This window comes from Thermobia domestica, chromosome 9, assembly GCF_964235325.1.
Source record: "Thermobia domestica chromosome 9, izTheDome1.hap1.1, whole genome shotgun sequence".
Lineage (NCBI taxonomy): Eukaryota > Metazoa > Arthropoda > Insecta > Zygentoma > Lepismatidae > Thermobia > Thermobia domestica.
In genome coordinates, this window is record NC_137462.1 from 125,234,311 (window position 1) to 125,251,527 (window position 17,217).

Here is a 17,217-nt window from a genome sequence, read left to right on the forward strand (position 1 = left end):
ACTTTCAGGCACACAGACAGAGTTAAGTATGTTTTTCCGTTTAACTATTGCCTCAGGTTTCACTTAAGGTAATTGAAGAGTGCTTTGTGAGATGTACAGTAATACTACATTACTGTAATTTCTACAGTAATATTAACCCAAAATGAAAAACAATATATTAAAATCGAAATATTTCACTCAGTAGTACAAAATGACCCATTTATGAGAGTAAATCATAATGCTTAGATTTAAGAAATTCGATAAAAAAAAGTTTTATGGTGCTAAAAATGTATCTTTATAGTGATCTTGATAGTAGAATATCCCTTACTAATCTTTTCATTATGACATTACACCACTATACACTATGGAACTTTATCTTCCAATTAATATGTTCAGATGTATACAATTGTACATAGTAATTAAAATCTTCTCCGAAAATGGATATTAGGAACACTGTAATACATGGTTACTCGTAGTTAATTATTTACTAGTGTTTTAATTAGGAAAGTAAGAAACAGTACGTAAAAAATATGTTTCATAAATATTTATTAAGTTGAAACAAGTTCATAATTTAGAAGAAAATGCAATCCTGAATACAAAGAATCGTATACACTTTGTTTATCATTAGATTTGGCTGTAAACTTTCACGATATGTCTGCTGTTCATTGATGCAATGAGAATCTGGTGTCAAATATGATTTGTTGTCCTGTTTAAAAGTATCTGCAAAAGAAAACATACTTATCAAGATACATGTTTATTATCAAGATATTTCATATATTTATAAGCATTGTTAATGCATTAAAAGTTCCCGGGCCGCGGTAGCTCAGTGGTAGAGCATTCACTTCTGATGCGTTGTGTTCCTGGATCGATTCCAGCTCGCACCAAGTGGAATTTGTGGTGGACAAACACCGTGTTCATGGGTTTTCTTGGGGTTCTCCCGTTTCTTCCTACTTTATTCATTTCAGCATTACATTCATTTCTCATCACCATTTCCTTTAGCCTCCATAACCGAGGGACGTAAAACTGAAAGATTTTTTTCATTAACAGTACTGCAGCATTTCGTCTACAACATGCATAGGACACTGTTAAATTTTGGAGTTGGTAAAAAAATATATACTTATCTCATACACACATTCCTTAGCTAATTTCTTTGTTCGAATGAACCAACTATTTGCAATTAGCAAATATATTGGTTATAGTTAGGTCGAACTATTTGCAAATATTATTAGGTTATTAATTACCTAAAAATACTGTGATAATATTTGTTTATTCATTTCTGAGTATTACAAAAAGTTATCTTTGAATAGATTTGAAAGACTAGCTACTAATCATAAATAATAAACCTTTACTCTTTCTTTTATCATAATCACCACAGTGAAAGTATACACTTATTCCATAGAGATTTAGAATATGATTCTACTTAGGCTTATAATGTAACTCGAATGATTAATTTAGGAATTAGATTTCTGGCTTTCGGCATTTATGGCCACGTTAGCCTCTCGCATATGAGAGGAATGTCCCTCGGCCATTACGCTATCCGGAGCACTTGTGAGGAATAAAGGAAGGTAGAAGGAAACGGCATGAGACATTTAAGTTAAACTATCCCGACATTTTTCTGGCGTGAATGAAAAAAAATTAACTCAGCATGATTGGCTTGAGAAAGCTTCTACACTTTCTCGACCAAGTGTCCCGCTAAGAATCGAACCCTGGACCGTTCGCATAAAGGCGACAACGTTAGCTACTATGCTATACAACAACTAGATAAATAAAACTGTAATTTATGTATTATTATTATTAGTGTAGCCTACAAGACGAGACTAGGAATATTTTCTTGTCTCCTCTTGAATTTTATCAACTCGTTTTGTGAATTTGCGTACGAAATTTTATACCCTTATTTAAAAAAAAATCGTCTAGAAGTTTTCGGAATATCTCCACTAACGAAAGGTTTAAAATAGTTGTAATATAATAACATTTAAATCAAATTTATTATTCGAGTGTATTGAGTATTAATTTGCGTATCATTAAACCATAAGTACTTCTAATCCAGTTCGTGCAATCACTTTATGAAGTTACAGTTTTTAAACTATGAATCATATTATACTAACATAATGTTTGAGATATAAAACTTAGGTGAATTAGTTTTGCTCACGAAGTTGGTGAAATTTCTTATCTAGCATCAAATTTGAGAAAGTACTTCTTGTTTTGACTCTCTACTCTCGTGCAATAGGCCTACTAGTTATCTTACTTTAAAGTTTGACCAATTAGGGAATTCATAGTAGGAATTGCATGAATATATTAAGTTTAATACCTTTTAACCGTAATATCCATATCCGTAGCCAAGACCATATCCAAGTCCATATCCGTATCCAAGCCCACTGTATCCGTATCCAACAGCTGGGTATCCATAGCCAATACCATAGGCTCCCAAGACTCCTCTCTTGTCTCTAGCAGTCTCTTGGGCGAAAGCAACAGCCAAAAGGGCGAAAAGAACGAGAGCCTGGAAATAAAATATGTATTAGGAATAAGTTTGATCTTTAAAATTAGCGCAAATATTAATAAGAAAAGTATTGTAAGGTGAATAGTAAACTATTTATTTATTATAACGTCAATTTTTAATAATTATATTTTTTACTGTAATGGTTGAAATTGTACAGTATGTAGCACTTTCTAACGAAAAGTAAGTATTACATGTTAAGATTTCCTATTTTTTGTGAGAGCATGACGAAAAAATTAAATGTACTTTTAGGAGAAGAATATTTACGAGTTGGATACTTGTACAGTTGTAGTAAGTATGCCACATTTCTACAGACGAACGATTAATGAACATATTAATTGAAAATATATCTTACCAAGAATTTCATGTTGATTAGTAGGATGTGTGTGTTCCTCTGCAAGAGTAAACAATGTATACAACTCAAGCCCAATGAACTGCTTTTATATCCAAAACTCGTCCTTGTACTTTATCCAGTTTTAAAAGTAACGCACATTATTAGCTTTATGTTATTCTTTGGTATTCCTTTCTAGGAAGTTGTAGGTCAATCATTGACTAAGATCTTTTTGTCTTACGGTCTTTGGCCTGTCTTCCATGCAGTTGCCTACCTACAGGTTCTGCGTGTTGACCTTCACTTAATATTCACGATCACAAATACGTAGGGAAAGTATATTGCTGGTAGAAACTTACTGTTGGTTACCATATTATGCTCTTAACTACATATCAAATTTATGATGGCCCTCGCGGCTGGTCTAGTGGCTAGCAGGCGCGCACTCCTTTGTTGCAGTGGTTCTGTGTTCGATTTCCTGTGGAATTTGAACGCATTACAGCGGTTCAGATTCCATCTTAAAATGTAGATCCACATTCTGTTTAACCTCGATGCTGCAAAGGAACGTAAAACTTCAACGAAGAATAATAAACTTAGAAGTCCAGAAGAAGTAGAACCCAAGTCATATGCGTTTGACCCAGATCAGTGGGGAAGTGTTATTTCGTGGAAGAATAACTATATGCTTGTTTGTACCTTCATTCGTTACGCAAAAGTTGGTTGGTTTGGCATATTTCTAGGTAGGAAAGAGAGACCGTAGCCTATTTAGCTGTCGGCTTAGTACCTCTGATTTTTTTAATGCTTGACAATTTTGTGGAATACGATTCCAACGAATTGAAATAGATATATGAACTGCTGTGTGAAAGAACTGGAGGTTCTTTTATTTTATCCGAGCAACACCGAGCATTTTTTCAAGTTGGTATAAACATTTAACATAATACTTACTTGCATCACACCTTTACATTGTTGGTAATGTGTCTAATGTAGTTTCTTATAAGAACTTTATTATCACTTGGGCAGTCGATGGTGATCCTACTATACTTCTGACAAATGAACCTACTCTTTCAATGATTCAAAATATCTTTCGAAACCTAACAAGTTTCTACTAAAATACGTCGTAACTTCCTTTGGGAATCCACTATGAAAGGGATTTCACTTCAATACCCTCAAACCTCTACCGAGATTAGCCCCTAACTACTTTGTCACATGATTTTCTAAATAGGAACAAGAAAATCGCATGCAGATTAAACTTAAGTTTGTCGAGAAGAGAAACCCAAATGTTTGAGCATTTGGTTCCTCCTTTCCTTCTAAACGTCAATCCTAAGTAATAGAAACAAAGCAAGATTCCACGCCTAAATTTTAGTAAATGTGAAGAGGGGATCTTTTACTAGTAGTCGAGATCACTATTATCAGCACGTGAAGTTTGTCTTTTGAACTGTCTATAAAGTAAATAGTTAATATCCACAATTATTATTTGGTAAGTTAAATTTTCCATGGTTCACCTAGAATTTATCTATGCTTATACTAATGAACAAACCTATATTTATGCATAGACCAACAAGGACCATGACTCGGAGCGACAATTTTTGGGGAACAACGAATTTTGGGTGGTTACTTTTTTTTAACGTCCCAGTTCTGGAAATTGTAGAAATTTGACTGCAAACTTTGCTATTGAGGGGAGACAGAACTGTTAAATACAGTCCTGATATATATACTACAAGACCATACTTTAATCCGTATTCTAATATTACTTTAACGTCTTATTTTTGTATGGTTTAACTGGGTAGTATGAAATAATGAATTACACATTGCTCGCGCAAAATTATGCGGTTTTCATGATTGCAATGTTTTTTTTTTTTTTCATTGCTATGTAATGAGGAGTTTAATGCCAATCGGCACACAGGGATTTTAGCGTTTGGGGGAAAAATTGACAATTCGCAGAACACGAAGATAACTCGAACGTCAAAAGGGATGTCAGTCTCAGGATACCGGGGTGTTCATGTAGCGTTTCATTTGCGGTAGTGGTATTGTTGTGGATAAATGGATGTGCGCATCACTCCTGAAAACGAGATTTTCTACGAGATGCCCATGGGACGTTCCTAGGTTATTTGCTGAGGAGTCATAAGACAATTTAGAAATAAAAAATGTCTTGTAACAGGCACATGACGTTGAAATCCAAAGGAAATCTCGTAATACTTTCAATTATCCTTGAAGCTTATGTCGCTGGACAGATATGGAAGTTGCACTACAAAATATTTGGAACGACTTTTAGACACAGTTAGGAAGCTTTACACATTGCATACTCTCTTTAAACTCCTTCGGATGACACATATTCACCCTCTTTTAAATACTGTTTTTTCCAAGTATGTCCCAAATATGTTTCCAGAATGTAACGTTACTTTTTTTTCGAAGTGTTTGCCGAGAATTTTGTTAAATATGTCACTCTAGACACTGCTTTTAAGAATTAACGCTTTTGGATATGCGAAAAATACTTACTAAATACTCTTTTATTAACTTTCTTCTCAAAAACTGTTTTAAAAGTGTTTAAATGATTTTTTTAACAGTGTGTGACACGTCGTTTGAAGGACGGCTTCATAGACATGGTATGTTATGTGGATTTTTTTAAATTTCAGCATTTGTAATGAATCTTCATTTTCAATATATATTTAGTTATTCAAATTACATATTTGATTTAGACCCCCTAGGTTTGTACAAGTAACAGTGTCACGTGTACACGTGAAGCTCTTTGGTTCATGTGGTGATATTTTCTCAATTAATTTTGAAACCAGAGTTGAAGTAGGTTTCTACCGCTTCTGTTTTAGTAGAAAGATTGGAGTTGAGATGAAATGTATTCTTGAGATGTCCAATTCATTGCAGAAACCCGCTTCTTAGTATCTATTTCTGTTTTTGCTCTATAATGATTAATGTGAAAATCGAAAGTTTTTGATTTCTATCACTTTAATTGTGAATATCACCTCCAGCAACGTACTCGACTTTTAACTTTTGACTCCACATCCTGGGCTATATTGATGCTAATCCATCAAGTAGTTTTGGAGATTTTTTTTGTTCCCAGCAAGGATAGGGAAACACACACATGGAAATACAGGATAAATTTATAAAGGCGATTTGGCCAACCAAACTGTATAAATCAAGGGACATTAGTCACAAAACACAGAGCATTGCAAAATTGTTTATCTTGCAATTGAGACTACGGCACCACTCTTTACTTTGTATACTTTATGTTATACCGCTGAAATTGAAGGTATCAACGAATTTGATTTGATTTCATCTTAGCGTCCCGTTTAACAACGTGGCTACATGACACATGGACCTACAGTTTAACGTGCCATCAGAACCATATGAGCTTCCGCCGGGAATCGAAACTGGATCTCTCAGGTAAAAGACGCGTAGCCTAACTGCTTAGTCACGAGGTAGGTTTTCATATTGAAAGAATGTAATATGCGAAATGCTATAACAAATACAACTTAGATACATATTTAGAAATAAGTAGATCTATGAAATTTAAATTTGATATAATGAATATAATATGGAAATAATAACAGTATTAAATCTGCTTCCCTTTGTTAAGAAATCGAATCTTCTGTCATACTTGTATAGTAGGGAGCTCTCTTTATCATAGGGAAGAACATCATTTAATATCGTCATCGCCCCTATCTTCTTGTATCGTCGACAAGTGTTTTCTGTCTCATGTCACCCTGTGTGCTGATAGAGGACTTTAAATTAACGAAACGAATCAATAAGAAGTTTTAGAAAGGATAGTAGAAACCTGTCAATACATTCAAGAATTTTGGTATCTATAAAATGCTGTTCAATAAAAATAATAGACACAGTTTTTTTTTTTTTTCTCGTCATATATTACGAATCTTACCGTAGTTTGTGAAGTTCCAATTGTCAGGTTTTATACTTTGTTCGTTCGTTACATGAAATATCTTAATATCAAGTATTCCTATTTTATTAAATACTATTTTACATCTATTAAATAGTCGCACTTTTACTAAATTATCCTCTTGTACATTGCCGTTTAGTAAAAGGAAGAAACTGTCTAATGTAAGTGAAATTGTTATTATTACAAATTCCAGAATTTAACTTTGTGAATACACTAAGTATTATTTAATAATAATAATAATAATAATAATAATAATAATAATAATAATAATAATAATAATAATAATAATAATAATAATAATAATAATAGTTTTGAATCGAGTTTGCAGTTAACAAAACTGTCTTTAAAAAAAAAACAACATAAATTTGCTACTAATTGCTTATACTGGTGCACTGAAAGATCAGCAAATTGGGAAAATTAAATTTAAACGTGCCAGGTTCGGAAGAGTTAAAACTTCAATTTTTCACGTAATCTAAGATATGATAACGTAGGAATGACATACCTTGATCGTATAAAGAAATTCATGCACTTTTACTATTCCGAGACATCCATCATTAGCTAATGAACTGTACTCTTTTTTTACATATATATTTGTATAAATAACAACAAAGTGTCTTTATGGGGTTAGATTAACCGTGCATATCATAGTATAAATATGCCACATTGACTTGATCCCTAGTCTTTCGTTCCAAGCGCTGCTGTCGGCTGAAGGAATTCCACTCGTTTTCTCTCGCTTATCAACAACTAAACCATTATTGGCTCAACGCGTGGGTGTGTGAGGTTCAGTGATGCTAGTTTGAGGGAAGTTTCCCGCGGCGTAGGGAAATTCAGTAAAGAATTTTTTAAGGAGGGAAAAAGGGAGATTTTACGAATATGAGATAAAATGTAGGGAAATTTAACTTTTTAACAAACATTATGTTATTAAGTACTGTGGCAGTATGATGAAAGACGGTGGCATTGTTCACAGAATCCCATACACAAAGTGACAAACTTTTTTCTTCACAAGCCTTCTGCGGCCTGGTTTGACTATGTCACTATAAAGATAACATTGAAGTAATACCAGAATATCAAAAGCATACATATGTTGAGGAAATATGAGCAGAGTACATAGGTATAATAATTCATAGATATACAATAATGCTCTCTTTAAACAATTATATATATATATATATAACTATAATTAGGGAAATTTTATCTTTAAAAGGGAATTTTTAGCAGTTCTGAGGGAAATTTTAACTTGAGGACCTGGCATCATTGGTGACAGTGTGAGTATTAGTTTGCATTTTTGCCACGGCTCAAGACATTTTGGCAGCATAATAGGTCATTTTCGAAATCATTAATATGATAGAATTAGAGTTAAGATTTCTTTTGTTTTAGTCGTCTTTCTTTACACCTCCTGAACTTGTATGCCGTGTGTGTGTGTGTGTGTGTGTGTGTGTGTGTGTTTTTCGAAAAACATGAAGCAATGACCTTAATATGTAATGGTGAGTAATTTATCATTTAATCATGTGGTCCATTGCGGAAGGGCACACACAGTTTCGGATATATTAATGGGCGATGTAAATGTTGGAAAAGTTTTTGTAGGTATTTATTTCCTGTTTAATTTTCATTTGTTGACACTAACACGTGTACACATATAATTTATTAGATCCTGTGGCGGTAAGTAGAGAATGTTTAATGTTCTATCGTGCTTGAATTATGTAAAATGTAACAATATTAAATGCAAAATAAATAGTACAAAGATATTGTTCTCTGGATTTTGTTTTAGTTTGCGTATTAAATATCCTTTATTGATTTAAATCAGTAAACACTTGGAGTGTACTCTACCACATCTTTCTTTTCTGTAGGTTTAATGAAATGAACCTGGCTAACACGCCACTCATTCGAAACGAATTTGTTTCTTTTTCTGTCAGTGGAAGAGGTAGAAAGGCAGTAAATAAGTATAAATTTGGAGGCTACTTAAATGTTAAAGTGACTTACCTGAAATATAGTGGCGTATACTGTTTTGATAGCTTGGGCTACCGCTATCCTTTATAACACCTGTACATTAATAATAATACTAATACTAATAATATAAACAATTTGTAATAATAATAATAATGATAATAGTGCGAGCTCTCCCTCTTTGGAGTAATTAGTAATTGCTTGGAGCCTAGTTATGCCTACGTTCTAACTACTGGTCTAGTCGCTACGCGCGTGCCCTTGCTGCACATGGTCCCGAATTGAATTCTCGGTAGGAAAGTGTTGAACACATTACGATGTATCAGATTCCATCTAGCCTGTCTGTCCATGTCTCATGTAGCCTCGGTGCTGCAAAGGGACACTTCTATCAAACAAACAAGAATAACAATAATGCATAAATTACGTATTAATTTGCAAATAATATTGCTACAAATCAAGTACTTACCTATTTACATTGCTGAATAACAAATACAACCACACAACCAATTAAACTTATCATACGAATATAATGTAAAATGACGTGTGTACTCACGGTTTCTTCTTTTACATCCTTAGATAAATTTAACTCAGGAGTTGGTCTTGTCATTTTCACAATTTCCAGTTTTTCGTTATAGCTATGAACAACTGTATATTTAATAAACTTTCTATAATACAGTAATTGTCAATAGAAACCACCTTGAAACTCACTCTCCCATTCTTTCCCCCACAATGTCACAACACAAGTGAACAATTTATTAACGTGGTTTCAGTGTTTACACTTAAACAGAACCCTACTTCAAAACGCAAACTACAAAATCAATCGCCTCCTCTGACACTATTCTGCACCACATTTTATTTATTTTGTTCTGGTATTTTTTTACTTTTTATTTATTTTACACACTTCGCTATACTCGAAAAAAATGATTTTCAGATTTTATTTGAAAATTAACCTTCACAGTCTTTCATTCACGTTTAAGGTTGCTTCTGTAACCACTCTATTGCATGACAAAGACAAAAACAGATACTTTGTTCCTTTAATTTATTTATAACTTTCATTTTACTACAAGAGGTACCATAGCTCGTATATCATTCACCACCGTTCCGATTTTTGTCGAGACAATCCCAACTTCGGAGAAAATGACCAACTTCCGAAGTGGCTCTGTCGCGACTTTAAAATATCCCGACTTTCATGTTTATGGATGAAGTTATTGACTATTATTATTATTATTATTATTATTATTATTATTATTATTATTATTATTATTATTATTATTATAGGCGTTTAGTTTATACTTTATTATACAACCTTCAAAACAAGAGAAAAACTTACAACACATTTTCCTTTTATCAAGTAAATAAAAACGATTTCCTTTACACTAGAAAAACTTTTATTATCTTATTAGCTATTACGGAAAAACAATCGCACATTTTTACCTTCATTTGCTGCATGAAATGACCCTACATTTTGCTTTGGATAATTTATAACACTACGCACTAGAGTAAGTGGAAGTTGTGCTAGTAATAAAGAACATTGAAATAGGTGATTACCCAATGAAGAAGAAGAGTTTTCGCAACGTAACGCAAATAATAAAACAAGTATATATACTGTATATAACAACTATGCCGACTATCGTAAGGTACTGTAAAACGGAAAATTTGCGTTGTGTTGCGTTGACGCAAACCGCTACGAGACGAGGCTCAAGATGTCGGGATAATTCCCCGAGTGCTGCAAAATGCAATGTCATTACTTATATAACTTGCCTTTAACCCTCCGCTTACGCCCAAGAAAATGATTTCTCTAGAGGAAACTTGTGTTACCTGGCAGCCCTTTCCTACGATGTGGGAGGAGTTGGAGGCATGGAGCGAGAGGAATGCGCTGATAAGTACGATTCTTGCTGGAGTAAGTAGAGAAGAGGCTTCTGCTAGCTTGTCATGTCGATCTCTTAAGAAACGAAACAGACTGCGTGCAAAGAAGCTAGTGGATGTTTCTAAATCCATAAAGTTCTCAAACTTGTATCATTGAAAGAATATACTAAAGTATAAAATTATCAATATAAATTAATTTATACTATAATTACTTTATTTTATAATATTCTAGGGCTACCGCCGGTAGGCTCGGTAACCCACAACCTAAGTCACTAGTGAAGTAAATTACACATCTTTTCAGATGGGAAGCAACATGAGCAGTAACCAAAGATACGCGATATTTAGCATAGCGTTGCCGATCGCAGACTCCCCTTTCCCTTTCCGCTCTTTCACCACCAAGCGTTATAGCAAATGAATTGACAGCAATATACACAATATCAAAAATGTTATTCCAATAACATTTAGAATATTCAATGTCCATAGTAGAAATATAAATATAAACCAAATTAATTGTCTTTTCATTTATTCTATTAGAACTGTTAGCATATTGTCAGTTTCATCCTGTTAATCACTATCGTCTATGAAAATTTGTATTTTATCGCTGTGTTAGGCTGACTCTTAAATTTATTAAAAGTTACAAATTTTATTAATCACTATTTCATAAGTTTTCTCTTGTAATTCTTCTACATATTGTGCAAAGGATCATCCCAAGATTTCCTATTACGTGGTTAGCTTCCCGACTGAGGACTTGTTTGCTTCAACACAGAAGAATTACACCAATGAAATGAATTCTAAAATCTCCATTTTTATAGGTTTAGAATTTAAATTTTTGCTTTTCTTCCTCTATGGAAATTTTATCTTCCAATTAATGTGCTTAGATGTGTACAATATATTAAATAGTAATTAAAATTGTCTCCGAAAATGGATATTATGAACACTGTAATACATGATTGCTCGTAGTTAATTACTTACTAGTGTTTGATCGAGGAACGTAAGAAATAATAACTAAAAATATGATTTATAAATATTTATTAAGTTCAAACACGTTCATAATTTAGAATAAAATACAATCCTGAGTACAAAGAATCATATACACTTTGTTTATCAGTAGATTTGGCTGTAAATTTCCCCGATATGTCTGTTGTTCATTGATGTAATGGTAATCTGGTGTCAAGTGTGTTTGTTGTCCGGTTTAAAAGTATCTGCAAAAGAAAACATACTTATCAGAATAAGTATTTACTATCAAGATATTTCAAATATCTATAAGCATTGCTAATTCATTAAAAGTACTGGAAGCATCTTGTCTACAGTATGTATAGAATACTGTTAAATTTTATAATTGGTAACAGAAATGTCTACTTGTCTTATACACACATTCTTTAGCCAATTTTCTTGTATATACAAATGAACAAATTTAATATACAAAAGACTCTTATATATATAAATGACATTACAGTTATCAAATATAATTACGTGGTTAACTATCTAAAAAGTGCTGCGATAATATTTGTTTATTTATTTCTAAGGTATTACAAAAATTCATCTTTGAATAAGAACTTAGGTTTAAAAACTAGCAATAGGATTTGCTGGCAATAAATAATAACCCCTTTTTGTTTTTCTATCATAATTACTTTTTCTGCGTTATTTTAAATATTTCAGTGGAAGTATACAATCATACCATAAAGATTTTGAGTGTAGTTCTGTTTAGGATTATAATGTAAGTCAAACGATTAAGTTTAACAATTAGATTTCTAGGATTTCGGCATCTATGACTACGTTAGCCCATCGTATATGAGAGGCGGCGTCCCTTGGCGGTTCTATGGTATTGGGATGAAATAAGGGAATGAGGAAAAAAACGTCCTGGAACAATTATATTACATACCATCTTGATATTTTCCTGGTGTGAATGAAGAAAACCCACGAGGATTTCACTCAAGATGGCTAGCTTGAGGAAGCTTTCACACTTTTTTATCCAATTTTCCCAACGACAATCCAAACCGGGACCGCCCGCAACAAAGGCCAGAGCGTTAGCGACTACGCTACACAGGATCTATACAAATACAACTATTTGATTTGATATTGAGTTTAGCGTCACTTTCAGGATCGTCACTTTCAGCACTATATGAAGCGTGGTCGTACAGCTTCATATATAATTCTTACACATGAGCTTCTGCCGGGAATCGAACTCGGGTCTCCATAGGTGTGTATGCTAACCGCTTAGGTACGAGGGAGCTCAAATACAACTATAATTTAGATACGGTCTATGTTATTAGTAGTGTTGCTCACGAGACGAGACTACGACGAATACTATTTTCTCGTTTTGTCTTAATTTTTTTCAGTTCCTTTTGTAAATTTACATACAAAATTTATGCCCTTATGTTTTTTTTTAAAAGAAATTCGTTTGGAAGTTATCGGGATTTCTCTGCTAACGAGAGGTCTAAGATAGGTGTAGCATAACAACATTTAAATCATATTTATTATTGGAATGCATTGTGGAATGATTTGTGAACTTTTAAACGATAAGTGGTCCTCACCGAGTTCGTGCAGTCACTTTATGAAGTTACTGTTTTTAAACTATGAATCATATAATATTAACATAGTGTTTGAAATTTAAAATTTGGGTGAATTAGTTTTGCTCACGAAGCTTTGAAATTTCTAGTCTAGTCTCAAACTTGAGAAAGTACTTCTCGTGTCGACTCTCCACTCTCGTGCAATACTAATTATTCTTACTTTCAAGTTTGACCAACTAAGGAATTCATAGTGGGAATTGCATGAATATATTAAGTTTAATACCTTTTTAACCGTAATATCCATATCCGTAACCAAGACCGTATCCAAGTCCATATCCGTATCCAAGCCCACTGTATCCGTATCCAACAGCTGGGTATCCATAGCCAATACCATAGGCTCCCAAGACTCCTCTCTTGTCTCTAGCAGTCTCTTGGGCGAAGGCAACAGCCAACAAGGCGAAAAGAACAAGAGCCTGGAAATAAAATATGTATCACGAATAAGTTTTCTCTTTAAAATTTCGCGCATATAATAATAAAAAAAAATTTTTGCTACCCATCTCACAAAACTTTTATTTATACTGACGTAAATCTTTAATAATTATATTTTTTCACTGTAATATCTGAAGTTGTATGTGGCACTTTCTTACAAAAATAAAATATTATGCATTAAGATTTTTCTACTTTTTGTAAGAGAATGACGAAGAAATTAAATTAGGAGAGAAATTTATACAAGTTAACTATTTGTACAGTTGCAGTCAGTATGCCACATTTTTAGTTACGAAGGTTTAATAAACATACATATGAATTTGGAAAATCGTTCTTATTAATCGAAAATATATCTTACCAAGAATTTCATTTTATTTAGTAGGATGTGTGTGTTCCTCAGCGAGAGTAACGTTGTATACAATTCAAGTCCAACGAACTGTTTTTATATACAAAACTCGTCCTTGTACTTAATCCAGTTTTAAAAGTAACGCACATTATTAGCTTTTTGTTATTCTTTGCTACTCCTTTCTAGGAAGTTGTAGGTCAGTCATTGACGAAGATCTTTTTGTCTTACGGTCTTTGCCCTGTCTTTCATTCAGCTGTTTACTTGCATGTTCTTCTAGCTGACCTTCAGTTAATATTTACAATCAGAAATATATGGAGAGAGTAGATTTGCTGGTAGGAACTTACTCTTGCTTACCATATGCTTTTAACTACGTATCAAACTTCTACTCACCCTCGCTGCTTGTCCAGTGGCTAGCACGCGCGTACGCCTTTGTTGCACATAGTCCTGTGTTCGATTTCCTGTAGAATTTGAATGCGTTACGATGGTTAGGGTCCGATCTTAAACTATAGTTCCGATTCCGTATAGCCTCGGTGATGCAACTTCAACGAACAATAATTAAATTACAAATTCGGAACCCGCTGAAGCTAAGACATATGTGTTAGACACTAGATCGGCGGAGAGGGGATCATACTTAAGAATGTTTCAGGAATTGTTTATTTTTGGAATCTTATAGTTTAAAATATCTTATATACGCAAATGAAACTGAATATATACTTGTTTGTATTTTCATCCACTATACAAATTGGTTTGATTGGCATACTTCCAGATAAGGAAGGGAAACTGTAGCCTATTTAGTTATCGGCTTAGTACTTTCAATTGTTTTGTGCTTTTCGATTTTCACGAATGCGGCTCCAACGAATTAACTAGATACATGAACTGCTTACCGTCAATGCCAAGCATTTCTTGAAGTTAGCATAAACATTTAACATGATGCTCAGTGCATAATATATTTCCATTCTCGACAATGTATATAATTAAGAGTCTTGTAAGAATCTTACGAACATTATTACCGCTTGAGTAGTCGATTGTTATTCCACCATGCTGCTGAAAAATGAGTATAACTTCTCAATGATTCATTAACATTTTCCGAAATCTAACAAGTTCTTACTAAATAGACGTCGTAGTTGCCTTTAGAAATCCACTACGAAAGGTATTTCACTTTAATACCATCAGACCATTTCCGAGATTAGGGTCTAAATACCATATCGAAGATTCTTTAAAAAGGAACGAGAAAATCTCATGCAGATTAAACCTCAGTTTGTCGAGAAGACAAGCCCAAATGTTTGAGCGTTTTCTCCCTCATTTCCTTCTAAATGTCAACCCTGGGTGGTAGAAACAAAGGTAGATCCTGCAGCTAATGTTTCGTAAACGTAAAAAGATATCTTTTATTAGTAGTGGGGATTATCATTGTCATCATGTGAAGTTCGCCATTTGAACTGTTGATAAAGTAAACCATATCAAAAGTTATTTGTGAGTTAACTTTTCTATTCTTTACGCAGAATGTATCTATCTTTATGCGTATTAATGACCAAGACCGTATTTACGCATAGGTCAACATGGAACATGACGGGAGGCGGCGTTTCGGGTACAGCAAATTTTCTGTGACTAGTAATATTTTTCATGCTTCAGTTGTAGAAATTAAAGAACTTTAGGTGCAAATATTGATATTAAGGACGACAAAACCGTTAAATACGGTACTGCTAATGACTACAAGTAAAACGATACTTTAAATAGTTTTATAATATTACATCATCATCTAAAATTTAAATAGTTTAATCGGGTAGTATGACATAATAAATTATATATTACTCGCATAAAATTATGCAATTTTCATGAATGACTTGATTTCTTCTTTTTAGTAAGGAGTTGTAGTGACAGTGGAGGCTTTTGACGGCAATTTGCATACAGGAATATTTTAACAATTCACATTAGTCTCGGGATGTTTTGGTGCCATTTTTGCCAGTGGTTAGGGATATTCGGAAGTGCGTTTATGTCCTAAAAACGGGACTTCCTGCAGGATACCATAGGGAGACTTCTAGACTATTTGCTGAATAATCATACGATGACATTTGGAAGCGAAAAAAAGAGTCCCGTAACAGGTACATGCCGTTGAAACCTAAGGGAAATCCCATAATAGTTCCATTATCCTTGAAGCCTGTATATATATAGCCGGACTGGTATGGTACCTGAGGAACGTTGTCAGAAGGACGACTCCATACACATGGTGTGTTATACGTAAAATGTCTACGTTTGTCCTTTGTAATGCATCTCCATTGCCAATGTATTTAATTCTACAAATTATTTATTTGATTAACATCCCCTAGGATTAAACAAGTAGCAGTGTTGCGTGTACAACACGTGAAGTATTTTCATTCCTGTGGTGTGATATTTTCTGAATTAATATTGAAAGCAAAGTTGTAGCAGGTTCCTACCGCTTCTGTGATTAGTAGAAAGATTGGAATTGAAATGAAATATGTTGTTAGGATGTATAATTCATTGCAGAAAACCACTTCTTGTCATCAACGACTGTTTTCGCTATATAGTGTCCAACGTTAAAATCAAAAATGGCTGACTTTTGCTGCTTCCGGTTTGAATAAACGTAGAGAATATGGTTCATGTTCTTACAACGCTAAGTAGATTCGCGGAAAAGATATGAAAGAGAGAAAGAAAGATGAAAAACACATCTCACTATCTAGTATTACTGCTTTTGGTCTGTGTAGATTAACCAAGAAACCAGAAATTATATATCTAGCGGATTTCTAGCATCTTCTACTTTTACTAGAATGTAAAGGATGGAAATGAAAAGTTTTCTTTGGATGGTTAAATGATTTCAGGAAACCGCTTCTCTATCAATTACTATTTTTTCTCAATATTGATCAAAGTGAAAATTGGAAATGGTTGATTTCTATCACTTTAATTTTGAATATCATCTCCATCAACGTACTCCACTCCTAGCTTTTGACTGTGCATTCTAGGCTATGTTAATGGTGATCCATCACCTAGTTCTTAAGATTTTTTGTTCCCTGCACGGACACGGACACACACTTACACATGGAAATTTAGGATACATTTTAAAGGTGTTTTGTCGAAAAAGAATCTTATAAATCTAGGTACATTAGTTACAAAACACGGAGAAAATCAATTTCCTATCTTGAACTTGAGTTTACAGTGCCGCTATTTGTATGCAGTATGTTCTGCCGCTGAAATTGAAGGTATCGACTACTACTATTCATTACTCTATTTCTGTTTCTCTCTTTCTCTTTTCATGGTGATATATTTTCTTTTCTTTTATTTTATTTTTGCGTCCCGCTCATCAGCGAAGATATATGAGACGTGGACTTACAGTTTAACATAGGACCACATGAG

At 33.6% G+C, this 17,217-nt stretch overlaps 2 long non-coding RNA genes across 3 annotated transcripts; both read right to left on the bottom strand.

The window, feature by feature from the left end:
• Positions 1 to 508: 508 nt before the first annotated feature.
• On the bottom strand, positions 509 to 2,926 carry LOC145694992 (uncharacterized). Its single transcript, XR_014133095.1, has 3 exons — positions 2,829 to 2,926; positions 2,288 to 2,476; positions 509 to 699 (listed from the first exon to the last, which is right to left on the bottom strand). It is a non-coding gene; the product is annotated as an uncharacterized LOC145694992 (long non-coding RNA).
• LOC145694993 (uncharacterized) lies at positions 509 to 13,926 on the bottom strand. 2 transcript variants are annotated; one of them, XR_014133096.1, is made up of 3 exons: positions 13,864 to 13,926; positions 13,305 to 13,492; positions 509 to 700 (listed from the first exon to the last, which is right to left on the bottom strand). It is a non-coding gene; the product is annotated as an uncharacterized LOC145694993 (long non-coding RNA). The 2 variants fall into 2 exon arrangements; XR_014133097.1 differs by lacking the exon at positions 509 to 700 and adding an exon at positions 11,528 to 11,711 and having other exon boundaries at positions 13,303 to 13,492.
• Positions 13,927 to 17,217: the final 3,291 nt, after the last annotated feature.